The sequence below is a fragment of the Penaeus monodon genome, chromosome 20 (assembly GCF_015228065.2).
Source record: "Penaeus monodon isolate SGIC_2016 chromosome 20, NSTDA_Pmon_1, whole genome shotgun sequence".
Lineage (NCBI taxonomy): Eukaryota > Metazoa > Arthropoda > Malacostraca > Decapoda > Penaeidae > Penaeus > Penaeus monodon.
The window spans coordinates 1,702,440-1,702,837 of record NC_051405.1 but is presented as its reverse complement, the minus strand read 5'-3'; positions in this window follow the sequence as shown (position 1 = coordinate 1,702,837).

The following is a 398-nucleotide window of genomic DNA, read 5'->3' as shown; positions in this document are numbered from 1 at the left end:
AGTAATCATTATTATTATTTCTAGTTGCCTCAATGAGGTTGTTCGTCTCAGTGATGTCATTAATACTGATGTTATGAAGCTCTCCTTTGGATTCTGCAGTACGACAATTAGCTTTCCCAGACTAGCTTCTTAAAATACATGCCGCCACTACTTTCTCCCCCAACCGTAAACTGGTTTGTTTGATCTTCAACTATCCTTTCTTCAGCTGTTATGTCTGTCCTCCGCACACTCTACCTGTTTACTATGAACGTCTTCGCTCGCTTTATTCATCACAGTGTTCAGTTTCTCTCCTGCCATTTGCCTCTAAACCCTCAAAATATTCCAGTTTAACCCTTTTTCGTTTACCTTCTTGTTCAGGCAGCAATCCAGCCTTCCCAACTAACTGGCCACGTCAAGGC